The 13,076-nt window shown below is 39.0% G+C and overlaps 1 protein-coding gene across 3 annotated transcripts in view; it reads right to left on the reverse strand.

Annotated features, from left to right (window-relative positions):
• CNTN1 (contactin 1) overlaps positions 1–13,076 on the reverse strand; it is a 403,973-nt gene that overhangs the window by 30,492 nt on the left and 360,405 nt on the right. The gene's annotated exons all lie outside the window — the stretch shown is intronic.

A 13,076-nucleotide genomic window follows, 5' to 3' on the forward strand; every position in this document is an offset into this window, starting at 1 on the left:
CTTTCATACTGTAAATAATCTCGCAAGGAACCTGGTTTATAGCTTTACTCAACCACAAGAAGTACTTTGAGACCTCAACATTGTTTCATCAATCAGTAAAGCTGGTCCCTAATGTGGTATAAAATGGATCATTTTAACATGTGGATATATCACATTTCAGTTTAAGTGTTATTTTTCCTCTTATCAGAGCATTAAAGTTTTCTAGTTCTATTTGTGAGAAGTTTGCAGGGTTTTGTTTTCAACAATGACAAACATTTTCTTTTCTAAATGGTTTTCAAATTTATATTACAGTGAATGTCAAATCTCAGGAGAGAAAATTCAAAACCCAACTTTCTTTCTCACTACAGAAAACTGTCTCTATATCTTCCTAAGAAAGTTACAAATTTCAACAGAGCCTATAATTGTTCATAGGAAAATTAATTCCAAAATGGTATTTTAATGGTTGATGTATATATCAGTTTAAGATAATATAATTATTTTAATTAAAGTATTTGTTGCTCTTAATTCAAGAAAGAAATGAAGTAATATCCAGTGATTTGAGAGGAGGACATTTATCTTAATATTCCCTCCTTAGGATCATAGGATATCTCCAACCCATCTGCGTGTACAGAATATATACCTTAATGTAACATTTTATGCCACTAATATATCAACATTCATAAAATGCAAAATTGAGTTTACTAATAATTAAAATTATATATTTAAGATAGACCATTGCACAAGATAATCCATTTTATGACTAATCTATTGATGTATAATATTATGACCCATCATAATATCTATTGAAACTTTATTATATTCCACAAAGCTTGGTATTATGCAAACAAGGTAAAATAAACAGATTAGTATTTACTGACTGTAGTTTTGCTGATACTCAAAATTAAAAAAAAAAAAGCCCATTCTGAATGGAACATTGGTTCATTTTTTGCAACTTCTTCAACGCACTTATATTCTTTAAAAATGTTTAATTCCTTAATTTGCAACTCAGTTTTGGAAAGCACTTACTATATAAGGAAATCTCCTTGCAAACTAGGTTCCAATTTTAGTTACATCAACAATATTCTTTCCAGATTCCACTCTCCTAATATAATTTTCTAAGTTTAGAAAACTTCGCTAAATGCAACTCTTGAGGGGAAGGGTTTGTCTCACAGATTCAAGTATGGTGGAGTATCTAATCTAAGATGAAAAACAAAGCAGACATTTATAACTCTTTTGTGACAGTAATGACTTAAGCTGTTCCTTTAAACATGCCTATTTACCTACTTGAAAGTGTGTGTTAGTCGTTCAGTCAGGTCCGACTCTTTGTGACCCCATAGACTGCAGGTCACCAGGCTCCTCTCTCCACGGAATTCTTCAGGCAAGATCACTGTAGTGAGCAGCTATTTATTTCTCCAGGGGATCTTCCTTACCCAGGGATCAAACCTGGGTCTCTTGCATTACAGGTGGATTCTTTACCATCTAAGCCACCAGGAAAGCCCATTTACCTACTTCAGTTCAGTTCAGTTCACTCCCTCAGTTGTGTCCAACTCTTTGCGACCCCATGAACCGCAGCATGCCAGGACTCCCTGTCATCACCAATCCTGGTGTTCACCCAAACTCATGTCCATTAAGTCGGTGATGCCATCCAACCACCTCATCTTCTGTCATCCCCTTCTCCTTCTGCCTTCAATTTTTCCCAGCATCAGGGTCTTTTCAAATGATTCAGCTCTTCACATCAGGTGGCCAAAGTATTCAACATCAGTCGTTCCAATGAACACCCAGGACTTATCTCCCTTAGGATGGACTGGTTAGATCTTCTTGCAGTCCAAGGGACTCTCAAGAGTCTTCGTCAATACCACAATTCAAAAGCATCAATTCTTTGCACTCAGCTTTCTTTATAGTCCAACTCTCACATCCATACATGACTCCTGGAAAAACCATAGCCTTGACCAGATGGACCTTGGTTGGCAAAGTAATGTCTCTGCTTTTTAATATGCTGTCTAAGTTGGTCATGACTTTCCTTCCGAGGAGTAAGCATCTTTTAATTTCATGGCTGCAATCACCATCTGCAGTGATTTGGGAGGCCCCCAAAATAAAGTCAGCCACTGTTTCCACTGCTTCCCTATCTATTTGCCATGAAGTGACGGGACCAGATGCCATGATCTTAGTTTTCTCAATGTTGAGCGTTAAGCCAACTTTTTCACTCTTCTTCACTCTTTTCACACTTTTCCCCCTCTCCTCTTTCACTTTCATCAAGAGGCTCTTTAGTTCTTCTTCACTTTCTGCCATAAGGGTGATGTCATCTGCATATCTGAGGTTATTGATATTTCTCCCGGCAATCTTGATTCCACTTGTGCTTCTTCCAGCCAAGTGTTTCTCATGATGTACTCTGTATGTAAGTTAAATAAGCAGGGTGACAATAAACAGCCTTGACATACTCCTTTTCCTATTTGGAACCAGTCTGTTGTTCCATGCCCAGTTCTAAATGTTGCTTCCTGACCTGCATACAGGTTTCTCAAGAAGCAGATCAGGTGGTCTGGTATACCCATCTCTTTCAGAATTTTCCAGTTTATTGTGATCTACACAAAGTATTTGGCGTAGTCAATAAAGCAGAAATAGATGTTTTTTTCTGGAACTCTCTTGCTTTTTCGATGATCAAAATGGCAATTTGATCTCTGGTTCCTCTGCCTTTTCTAAAACCAGCTTGAACATCTGGAAGTTCATGGTTCATGTATTGTTGAAGCCTGGCTTGGAGAATTTTGAGCATTACTTTAATAGCGTGTGAGATGAGTGCAATTGTGCAGTAGTTTGAGCATTCTTTGGCATTGCCTTTCTTTGGGATTGGAATGAAAACGGACCTTTTTCCAGTCCTGTGGCCACTGCTGACTTTTCCAATTTGCTGACATGTTGAATGCAGCACTTTCACAACATCATCTTTTAGAATTTGAAATAGCTCAACTGGAATTCCATCACATCCACTAGCTTTATTCATAGTGATGCTTCCTAAGGCCCACTTGACTTGGCATTCCTGGATGTCTGGCTCTAGGTGGGTGATCACAGCATCATGATTATCTGGGTCGTGAGGATCTCTTTCTGTGTATTCTTGCCACCTGTTCTTAATATCTTCTGCTTTTGTTAGGTCTATACCATTTCTGTCCTTTATTGAGCCCATCTTTGCATGAAATGTTCTCTTGGTATCTCTAATTTTCTTGAATATATCGCTAGTCTTTCCTATTCTATTGTTTTCCTCTATTTCTTTGTATTGATCACTGAGGAAGGCTTTCTTATCTCTCCTTGCTATTCTTTGGAACTCTGCATTCAAATGGGTATATCTTTTTTTTTTCTCCTTTGCTTTTTGCTTCTCTTCTTTTCACAGCTATTTGTAAGGCCTCCTCAGACAGCCATTTTGCCTTTTTGCATTTCTTTTTCTTAGGGATGGTCTTGATCCCTGTCTCCTAAACAATGTCAACCTCTGTGTCCATAGTTCATCAGGGACTCTGTCTACCAGATCTAGTCCCTTAAATCTATTTTTCACTTCCACTGTATAATCATAAGGGATTTGATTTAGGTCAGTTTTCTTAAGAGTGGTAGTGCCACGTATATAATTTTGACAGTAAACTTGTGTTTACCAACTTTGGATTAGAGTTCTCTCAGTTTATTGACATACTCTTGGGCTACTTGTTTGACATCCTAAATCCTTGTTTAAGTCTCAGGATCCTTGTTGGTGAAGTCTCCTTATTATTTCAATTAAAAAAATATTCTTGCCTAAATCTTCTGCTTTTGAAGCTAAATTTCTATCCTTCCTGTAACTTTCCTTTCTCTTCTGCATTTTTATGAAGTTGCTCTTTGACCTAGTTTCCTCTTCTTCCTTTCCCTATTTCCATGTATATTTACCTTGTTAGTTAACTTTGAAAAGTAAGCAGAAATCTTCTCTTTGCTTCCTTGTCAACACATTTCCATGTTTTGTTCAGATGTTCTCCCCTCAAGGAAGATATTTTTTGTCCCCAGATTTGTGGTAAATTTTATCACAGTGAGCAATCATGCAAATGCCATTTTATTAGTTTAAAGGTAGCTTTGTGACCCAGTTCTGGACAATAAGGAAAGGTTTTCTGAGATTCTTTTGGGAAAGATCCTTCATTTTAAAAAAAGAGTTTCAAAAGAGACAGAACTCTTCTTTATTGGAGGTCATCAGGTCTGCATGAAATAATTCCTAGCACTGTGGCAGCCATCATGCAACCACAGAGAGTCTTAGATGAGCTTTAGAATGAACCTAATTCTGAGACCTCCCAAGAAGATAAATCTGGGGGAGTGGGGTGACTGGCCCTTGATTACATGTTTGAGACACTGATGTCACAAAGGTGGAAGGCCTACCTATCTCTCAAGCAATTTTGAGTTGAGAGTTTGCTTCTGACAGCTGAAAATATCCTAATAGATATGAACACTCTGTCCAGATATTTAAATTCTTCCTTAACTAGAAGTAATACATCCTTGTTTCCCTTGATCTCTTATTACCATGCAATGCACCAGCTTTGGGCAACACCAACAACTCTCTGCTATCTCTATGTCTGTATCAGACTGGTATGGGTTATAGATACACAATTGTGCCAATTGGTTTTCTGACAAATTTATTATCTGACCTCAGCTAGCTTCTGTTTGGCTAGATAATTGCTTTAAAATCTATATACCTGGATGTCTAATAGACATGGCAGAAACTAGCATGTCAAAATTTGAACTCCTAATTATTTTCTCCAATTATCTATTTTAAGTAGTTGGTTCTGTTGAAGTAAATATTCTGTTGGCCATTTCAGTAGATGATTCTGTTGGTTAACCTAAATTCTTAAGAGTTATGCCAATTCTTCTTTCACCCTCCTTTCTCATTAGAAAATATTGTTGGGTCTTCTTCCAAATAAATCCTGAGTATAGGCATTTCTCACTTCTTTTACTGTGACCGTACTAGTCAAATAGTGTGGCTCAGACGGTAAGGATGCCATCTGCAATGCAGGAGACCCAGAATCAATCCTTGGGTTGGGAAGATCCTCTGGAGAAGCAAATGGCAATTCACTCAAGTATTCTTGCCTGGGAAATTCCAAGGACAGAGGAGCCTGGCAGGCTACAGTCCATGGGGTCACAAAGAGTTGGACATGACAGAGGGACTAACACACACACACACACAAAGTCAAAGCTGACATCATCTCTTGCTTAGACTCTTCCCTTTAGGCTGCTATTTCCTGCCCTCCTTATTTCCTGATATTGACAGAGATTTCCTCCACAATTCACAAAATTTCTACCTCTTTCCAAAGAATTTAAAAAATAGAACTTGTAAAATATAAATCCAATCATGTCAGTCCACATCTTAAAATGCTTCAATGGTTTCTTGTCACGTTTAGAGTAAATTCCAATGTCCTCAATCAAGATCCATACATCTAGTTATGATTCAGGTCCTATCTAACTCTCAAGACTTGTTGTGTCCACTCTCCCCCTAGCTTGCTCAGCCCCAGGCAAGTTGATCTTGCTTGCCCTAGAGCTATCAAGTATACCTTCTTGCTTGAGGCTTTTTATTGTTCCAAAGAATAGCCAGGAGAGATAAGAAAGCCTTCCTCAGTGATCAGTGCAAAGAAATAGAGGAAAACAATAGAATGGGAAAGACTAGAGATCTCTTCAAGAAAATTAGAGATACAAAGGGAATATTTCATGCAAAAATGGGCTCAATAAAGGACAGAAACGGTATGGACCTAACAGAAGCAGAAGATATTAAGAAGAGGTGGCAAGAATACACGAAGAACTGTACAAAAAAGATCTTCATGACCCAGATAATCACAATGGTGTGATTACTCACCTAGAGCCAGACATCCTAGAATGTGAAGTCAAGTGGGCCTTAGAAAGCATCATTACAAACAAAGCTAGTGGATGTGATGGAATTCCAGTTGAATTATTTCAAATCTTGAAAGATGATGCTGTGAAAGTGCTGCACTCAATATGCCAGCAAATTTGGAAAATAAGAAAATATAGGCCCTAGCCCTCTTCTATCTTACCCACTTGCCTGCTTCTGCTTTTGCCACCATTCTTTAGGATATAAGTTCTGTGTAGATTGCCTAGAGAAATAACACTTTCACCCATGCTATATTATGGAGGCTTTCCTCTTGAAATTCCAGTGATTTGTTTTATGGACTGGATTTTACCACTAAAAATTCATATGCTGAAGCCTTAATCCCTAGTACCTTAGAATATGACTATATTTGGAGATGGGATTTGTAAAGAGGTAATTAAGTTAAAAAAGGGTTATGCTATTAAGTGGGCCTTGTCTAATATAATTGGTATTATCATAAGAAAGAGAATTTAGGACACAGATATATACAGAGGGAAGACCCATGAATATTGGGGAGAAGATGGCCATCTCCAAGCCAAAGAGAGAAGCCTCCAATGAAGTCAGACCTGTCAAAACTTTCACCTCAGACTTCTAGGATCCAGAGTTGAAAGAAAATACATTTCTGTTGTTTAAGTCACTCAGTCTGTGGTACTTTGTTATGGCAACCGTAACTAATACAGACCTGCTGCTGCTACTGCTGCTAAGTCGCTTCAGATGTGTCCAACTCTGTGTGACCCCATAGACGGCAGCCCACCAGGCTCCTCTGTCCCTGGGATTCTCCAGGCAAGAACACTGGAGTGGGTTGCCATTCCTTCTCCAATGCATGAAAGTGAAAAGTGAAAGTGGAGTCACTCAGTCGTGTCCGACTCTTAGCGACCCCATTGACTGCAGCCTACCAGGCTCGTCCACCCATGGGATTTTTCAGGCAAGAGTACTGGAGTGGGGTGCCATTGCCTTCTCCAATACAGACCAATAAAATACCAAATTCAATAATTTTCAGCTGTGTCAAAACTCTTTTTACTTTTACAACTTTGAAATAAATTATGTAAATTAATATTTTTTTAAAAATGCTACTTAGAAAAAGCAAAAAATGTCTGTATACCTATCAGCAGGCAAATAAATAGCATTGTCACCATGCTATAAGCCTCTTCTTGATTGCCCTTTGAAGCATTGTGCTGAATTTTGTGCTAATCAATCTCTTTTTGGGGAAGTTTTACATATATACCTTTTTAAAAATTGCTTTATTAAATTGTTTCTGAATTTCACATAAATAGACTTACATATATTATTCTATTACTTCTTGCTCATGTGCACTAAATATTTGAGAATTTTTATAGTAGCAATTAACTATTTTGTTTAAAAATAAAACACCAATCTAGTGTCAATAATATTAAAATACAAAGGTCCGTCTAGTCAAAGGTTTTTCCAGTAGTCATGTATGGATGTGAGATTTGGAATATAAAGAAAGCTGAGCACCAAATAACTGATGCTTTTGAACTGTGGTGTGGTGTTGGAGAAGACTCTTGAGAGTCCCGTGGACTGCAAGGAGATCTAACCAGTCCATCCTAAAGGAAATCAGTCTTTAATATTCATTGGAAGAACTGATGCTGAACCTGAAACTCCAATACTTTGGTCACCTGATGTGAAGAACTGACTCACTAGAAAAGACCCTGATGCCAGGAAAGAGTGAAGGCGTGAGAAGCAGGGGACGACAGAGGATAAGATGGTTGGATGGCATCACCAAATCAATGGACATGAGTTTGAGCAAGCTCTGGATGTTGGTGTTGGACAGGAAGCCTAACATACTGCAGTCCATGGGGTCGCAAAGAGTCAGACATGACCAAGTGCCTGAATTTGAAAAATATTTGCTACAAATATGGCATGAAAATGTTTAAAATCTTGATAAACTGATTATAAAAATTTAAAGAAAGTTATTAATAGTAAACAAAACATAATATAATCAGAATTAAGAAGAATTGGTACGATAAGTAGCTATTAAACATATTAGTCATCTAGGTAGCAAATAATAAAAATTATGAGATAATAACTTTGCTTAATTTATAAAATTTTTGAATAGCAAAATGCTAGTCAGAAAAAAAACAAAGAAAACTTCTTTAATGAAGAAATAAAACCTCTTTAATGAAACATGGGCATTACTATTTGGGTAGCAATTTGACAGTTGTCAAGTAGGGACCACCAAGTCTTTGAAAGATCCTTCCCTTTAATCCTGTATTTTCACTTCTGGGAATCTTTTCTAAGAAACACATGGAAATTAAAAAAAAAAAAAAAGGGTCTGTATACAATTATTTCCATTATGATATTATCATAATACTGAGAAAGGAAATAAGGGAGTGACTAAATATGGTAGCCGCATTGCTATTTCTGAATCTTAGTGATCAAGTGATATTAATCATTATTTTCCATATCTTGGGCAAATCTCCCTTTTAGATATTTTCGGATATAGCTTCAAAATCTGCAGGTTTTTTTTTTTTTTTTTTGCAGGTTTTCTTATCCTATAATTTTAATGGTTTCAATAATATACATTTCTATACCATGAAAGCATTTTAGAATTAAAACATATTTATTTTCTGCTTTTAATTTAATTTAACATTTCCAAAAAACCACATTTACAATAAGGACTGAGATAACCATGATGGTGTGGTCACTCAACTAAAGCCAGACATTTGGGAGTGTGATGTCAAGTGGCCTTTAGGAAGTATTACTATGAGCAAAGCTAGTGGAGGTGATGGAATTCCAGCTGAGCTATTTCAAATAAAAAAAGATGATGCTGGGGGGGAGGAGCCAAGATGGCGGAGGAGTAGGACGGGGAGACCACTTTCTCTCCTACAAATTCATCAAAAGAATAACTGAACGCAGAGCAAACTTCGCAAAACAACTTCTGATCGCTAGCTGAGGTCATCAGGCGCCCAGAAAAGCAGCCCATTGTCTTCGAAAGGAGGTAGGACAAAATATAAAAGATAAAAAGTGAAACAAAAGAGCTAAGGACGGAGATCCGTCCCAGGAGCTCTTAGGCGGCATTGCTTGGGGTAGGGTCCGGGCCTGAGTGCCCTGAGGACAATCGGAGGGAGCTTCTGTGAGTTGCCAACTTGAACTGTGGGAGACCAAAGGAGAGAGAGTAAATTAGCCGGCCCGAACACACTGCCGGCCGTTCGCAGAACAAAGAGACCGAGAGGGTCCAGAGAGGAGCTCGCAGGCTGCGGACCGGCCCAGCCCCGCCGGAGGCAGGAGGCAGGGGGGAGGGGAAGGTCGCGGCGAGACACAGGGCGCAGGCACCCGACCGGCGCGGGCGGGGACTGGGGCTGGGGACGCGGAGGGCAGAAGGCGCGCGCACCCGACTGGCGCCAGCGGAAACTGAGACTGGGTCCGCGGAAGGGAGGGGGCGCGCCACACCTGGGGGGGGGGGGGGTGCGCCCACCGAGCCCCTGGCTGCCTGGACAGCTCTGACGGGGAAGGCACAGAGAGCAGGCGCAGCTTTTCCTTCCGCGCTTTTGTGGAACACCCGAGGGCTGGAACCTCGCGCAGCGCGGGGCGCGCTCCATATAGAACAGCCGGGAGCCTGAGCGGCGCAGACGGAGAGGGCAGGGTCGGCCCCTCCCGGCAGCGCAAGCCCCTCCCCGCGGAGCGACGGAACTAGCTACCTGAATAAGAGTCCACCTCCGCCCGCCTGTGTCAGGGCGGAAATGAGGCTCTGAAGAGACCGGCAAACAGAAGCCAAATAAACAAAGGGAACCGCTTCAGAAGGGACTGGTGCAACAGATTAAAATCCCTCTAGGAAACATTGTCTACACCAGAGGAGCCTGTAGATATCGAGAAGCGTAAGCTGGAACGAGGAGCTATCTGAAACTGAGCCGAACCCACACTGACCGCAACAGCTCCAGAGAAACTCCTAGATATAATTTTACTTTTTTCTTTTTTAATTTTTTTTTCTTTTTTTCTTTTTTATTTTTTCTCTTTTATTTTCCTTTAAAATCCCCTATTACTCCCCCATTACTTCTTAACTTTCATTTCCATAGACTTTTACGATTTTTTAATTAGGGGGAAAAAAAAAATTTTTTTTTCCTTTTTTTTTTCTTTTTTTTCTTTTTTTTTCTTTTTCTTTCTTTTTTTTCTTTCCTTCCTCTCTTCTATTTTCGATTTTTCTTTTTATCTTATTTCTTTTAAAGTCCTCTAGTACTCCTCTACTACTCCTTAATTTTCATTTTCAATACACTATAACCTTACAAAAAAAAAAAAGAAGAGAAGCCCTATTTTTAAACCGAAGATTATTCTCTCCCAATCTTGACTCTCTGTTTTCTACCTCAGAACACCTCTATTTCCTCCTTTCCCCTTCTCTTCCCAATCCAATTCTGTGAATCTTTGTAGGTGACTGGGCTACGGAGAACACTCTGGGAACAGACAGCTGTGTAGATCTGTCTCTCTCCTCTTGAGTCCCCCTTTTTCTCCTCCTGTTCATCTCTATCTCCCTCCTCCCTCTCCTCTTCTTCATGTGACTCTGTGAACCTCTCTGGGTGTCCCTAACGGGGGAGAATCTTTTAGCCATTAACCTAGAAGTTTTCTTATCAGGGCTGCATAGTTGGAGAAGTCCTGAGACTACAGGAAGAATAAAACTGAAATCCAGAGGCAGGAGACTTAAGCCCAAAACCTGAGAACACCAGAAAACTCCTGACTACAAGGAACTTTAAGTAATAAGTGACTGTCCAAAAGCCTCCATACCTACACTGAAACCAACCACCACACAAGAGCCAATAAGTTTCAGAGCAAGACATACCACGCAAATTCTCCAGCAACGCAGGAACATAGCCCTGAACATCAACATACAGGCTGCCCAAGGTCACACCTAACACATAGACCCATCTCAAAACTCATTACTGGGCACTCCATTGCTCTCCAAAGAGTAGAAATCAAGTTCCACGCACCAGAACACTGATGCAAGCTTCCCTAACCAGGAAACCTTGACAAGCCAATCGTCTAACCCCACCCACTGGGTTAATCCTCCACAACAAAAAGGAACCACAGACCTCCAGAATACAGAAAGCCCACTCCAGATACAGCAATCTAAACAAGATGAAAAGGCAAAGAAATACCCAACAGGTAAAGGAACATGAAAAATGCCCACCAAGTCAAACAGAAGAGGAGGAGATAGGGAATCTACCTGAAAAAGAATTTAGAATAATGATAATAAAAATGATCCAAAATCTTGAAAACAAAATGGAGTTACAGATAAATAGCCTGGAAACAAAGATTGAAAAGATTCAAGAACTGTTTAATAAAGACCTAGAAGAAATAAAAAAGAGTCAATTACAAATGAATAATGCAATGAATGAGATCAAAAACACTTTGGAGGGAACCAAGAGTAGAATAACGGAGGCAGAAGATAGGATAAGTGAGGTAGAAGATAAAATGGTGGAAATAAATGAAGCAGAGAGGAAAAAAGAAAAAAGCATCAAAAGAAATGAGGACAACCTCAGGGACCTCTGGGACACTGTGAAACGCCCCAACATTCGAATCATAGGAGTTCCAGAAGAAGAAGACAAAAAGAAGGGCCATGAGAAAATACTCGAGGAGATAATAGCTGAAAACTTCCCTAAAATGGGGAAGGAAATAGCCACCCAAATCCAAGAAACCCAGAGAGTCCCAAACAGGATAAACCCAAGGCGAAACACCCCAAGACACATATTAATCAAATTAACAAAGATCAAACACAAAGAACAAATATTAAAAGCAGCAAGGGAAAAACAACAAATAACACACAAAGGGATTCCCATAAGGATAACAGCTGATCTATCAATAGAAACCCTCCAGGCCAGAAGGGAATGGCAGGACGTACTGAAAGTAATGAAAGAGAATAACCTACAACCTAGATTACTGTATCCAGCAAGGATCTCATTCAGATATGAAGGAGAATTCAAAAGCTTTACAGATAAGCAAAAGCTGAGAGAATTCAGCACCACCAAACCAGCTCTTCAACAAATGCTAAAGGATCTTCTCTAGACAGGAAATGCAGAAAGGTTTTATAAATGTGAACCCAAAACAACAAAGTAAATGGCAACGGGACCACACCTATCAATAATTACCCTAAATGTAAATGGGTTGAATGCCCCAACCAAAAGACAATGATTGGCTGAATGGATACAAAAACAAGACCCCTATATATGCTGTCTACAAGAGACCCACCTCAAAACAAGAGACACATACAGACTAAAAGTGAAGGGCTGGAAAAAAATATTTCATGCAAACGGAGACCAAAAGAAAGCAGGAGTCGCAATACTCATATCAGATGAAATAGACTTTCAAATAAAGGTTGTGAAAAGAGACAAAGAAGGACACTACATAATGATCAAAGGATCAATCCAAGAAGAAGATATAACAATTATAAATATATATGCACCCAACATAGGAGCACCGCAATATGTACGGCAAACGCTAACAAGTATGAAAGAGGAAATTAATAGTAACACAATAATAGTGGGAGACTTTAATACCCCACTCACAACTATGGATAGATCAACTAAACAGAAAATTAACAAGGAAACACAAACCTTAAATGACACAATGGACCAGCTAGACCTAATTGATATCTATAGGACATTTCACCCCAAAACAATCAACTTCACCTTTTTCTCAAGTGCACACGGAACATTCTCCAGAATAGATCACATCCTAGGCCATAAATCTGGTCTTGGAAAATTCAAAAAAATTGAAATCATTCCAGTCATCTTTTCTGACCACAGTGCAGTAAGATTAGATCTCAATTACAGGGAAAAAATTGTTAAAACTTCAAACATATGGAGGCTAAATAACACGCTTCTGAATAACCAACAAATCATAGAAGAAATCAAAAAAGAAATCAAAATATGTATAGAAATGAATGAAAATGAAAACACAACAACCCAAAACCTATGGGACACTGTAAAAGCAGTGCTAAGGGGAAGGTTCATAGCATTACAGGCTTACATCAAGAAACAGGAAAAAAACCAATTAAATAACCTAACTCTACACCTAAAGCAATTAGAGAAGGAAGAAATGAAGAACCCCAGAGTTAGCAGAAGGAAAGAAATCTTAAAAATCAGGGCAGAAATAAATGCAAAAGAAACTAAAGAGACCATAGCAAAAATCAACAAAGCTAAAAGCTGGTTTTTTCAAAAAATAAACAAAATTGACAAACCATTAGCAAGACTCATTAAGAAACAAAGAGAGAAAAACCAAATTA

The sequence above is a fragment of the Dama dama genome, chromosome 3, assembly GCF_033118175.1.
Source record: "Dama dama isolate Ldn47 chromosome 3, ASM3311817v1, whole genome shotgun sequence".
NCBI classification, from domain to species: domain Eukaryota; kingdom Metazoa; phylum Chordata; class Mammalia; order Artiodactyla; family Cervidae; genus Dama; species Dama dama.